A 2,543-nucleotide genomic window follows, 5' to 3' on the forward strand; every position below is an offset into this window, starting at 1 on the left:
GAGACTGCTGACTGACTGGCTCACTCAACTCCTGCATGAATCTCGCGCCTCCCCGAGCTGTGTATCTCGCGGCCCGCCTGCTGTGTATCTCCCTGCCGCCCAACCTACCGACACCCCCCACTTCTTCTAACGCCACTTCTTCAAAATAGACTCGCCCAGGCCGAAAACTGACTTCTGCGCATGGGCCATGAAGTTTCAATCGCACTGTACATGCACGCTGGTACGTGGTATTTTGTGGAAGAGCCACATTCAAGGGGCCAAAGAGCCGCATGTGGCTCGCGAGCTGTGGTTTGCTGACAACTGAACTAGATCATTGAACAAAACAAAGATCGCTGCCCTCTTGCAGCTTATATTCTGGCAGATGTGAGAGGGAGGAGATACAACAATAAATAAACATAACAAACAAGAAAACCATACACTGTTTTAGAAAATAATAGATGCCAAGAGAAGAATGACTGGGAGTGACAGGAGGAGAAGTTGTAATTTTAAATATGGTGATCATTGGCAGGCCTTGTTGAGAAGGTGACAAATTAGCAAAGATTTGAAGAAGGTGAAGGAGATACCTGGAGGAAGTATTCCAGTCAAAGTAAACAGCAGGTAAAAAGGTCCTGAAGCAGGGAAGCTAAAGGAAAGAGGGGAAGGAGTAGTAGGAAATGAGGGTATAAAGGTAAGAAGAGCTCTGGCTCAGTGGTTGGAGCATCGGCCCACGCACTGAAGGGTTGAAGGTTCAACTCCTGATCAAGGGCATGTACCTAGGTTGCAAGTTCAATCGCCAGTCCTAGTCAGGGTGCATGTGGGAGGCAACCAATTGATCTCTCTCTCTCTCTCTCTCTTCCCCTCCCTCCCTTCCACTCTCTCTAAAAGTCAATGAAAAAAATATCCTCAGGTGAGGATTACCAAATAAATAAATAAAGGTAAGAAGGATGCCTATTATGTAGGGTCTTTGTATCAGTTATCTACTTCTAGGTAACAAATTGCCCTAAAATTTCAAACAAAAATACACAGGATTTAAAAGTGGCTTAGCTGGGTGGTTCTGGCTCTGAATCTCTAGAGGTTACAGTTATCTGAAGTCTGGGCCTGAAGAATTCTCTTCCAAGGTGGCTCACTCACATGGTTGGCAAGTTGATGTTTGTTGTGGTTGGGAGAGAAGGAGAGGTGGAGAAGGAGAGGACCCAGTATTTCCCTGTGTGGCCCTCTTCACATGCTGTTTGAGTATGCTCATGACGTGACATCTGGCTTTCCCCAGAGCAACCAATCCAAAAGAGAGCAAGGCAAAACCACAATGCCTTTTATGACCTAGCATTTTAAGTCACATGCCATCACTTCCACTGCATTCTATTAGTTACACAGGTTAGCTCTGGTTTATTGTAGAAGAGAACTACCCAAGGGTATAAAAAGCAAGGATAAAGATTACTGAAGATCATCTTGGTGGCTGGCTATAACAACCTTTGTAGGTGGTTACTTTGAGTGAAATGGGGAGTCGTTGAAGGGATTTGAGCAGATAATTGACAATTATCTGACTTGGGATAACTCTGGCTTCTGTATGAATAGACTGGAGAGGGGCAAGGATATAAGCTGGGAAACTGGTAAGGAAGCTTTTATAGTACAAGAGAGAGTAAACTAGGGGCATAGTGATGTTAAGAGAATTGGTGATATTCTGTCTATATTTTGAAAACTGAGATGGCAGTATTTGCTCATGGATTGGATATGGGATAGGAGAGAGCGCAATTAAAGACGATTCCAGCTCAGTGGTTAGAGCGTCGGCCCGCAGACTGAAGGGTCATGGGTTTGATTCTGGTCAAAGGCATGTACCTCGGTTGCAGGCTTGATCCCCAGCCTCAGTTGAATTTTAAAATGTGAAAACCTCTCATCTTACTACACTAGCCTGTAGGGAGCCCAAGTTTCTGAAACAAAATTCATCTTTGGTCTGACAATCCTACAGCATATTTGAAATAAATCTAAGATAGAATCAATATTTTATGTACACAGATTTCTTGTTTCCCTGTGTTCTGTGCTCTCTATTCATTTTCCACTTCATCTTCCAGTCCTCTTTCTGTCCTAAGTGTCTTCCTTTCTTTTTCTTTTCATTCTTCCCTCCTTGAACACAGGTCATATTGTAATCTCAGTTCCCTCGTTTATTAGCTGAGTCCTACTGGGGGAGTTATCCTCTCTGGGCTCAATTTCCTATGTAAACTGGGTTTAATAAGAGAGTGCCTATCTCATAGAGTTGTCAAAATTACAACAAAGTACACATTATATGGCTACCACAGCGCCTGGTCTATAGTTAGAATTCAACGTGTTCCCTCTCTTCTCTTTTTATCCTTTAATCTCTATTTCCCTATTCCTCAACCCCAGAACCCTGCAGGCAAAAACCGTGGGAAAAAAACACCTCGAAGCTAAAAGGAAATGCTTGAGCTGGAGGCGGGGACTGCGCGGTGCGCATGCGCGCCTGCTCCCTCGGGGTCTGGTTTCCAACTTGGGGGGTGGGGGGAAGGGCTTCGTTTGTCCCAGCAGCCCCCTTCCCGCCCGGGGACGTGGTGGGA

This window comes from Myotis brandtii, unplaced genomic scaffold (assembly GCF_000412655.1).
Source record: "Myotis brandtii unplaced genomic scaffold, ASM41265v1 scaffold39, whole genome shotgun sequence".
Taxonomy (NCBI): domain Eukaryota; kingdom Metazoa; phylum Chordata; class Mammalia; order Chiroptera; family Vespertilionidae; genus Myotis; species Myotis brandtii.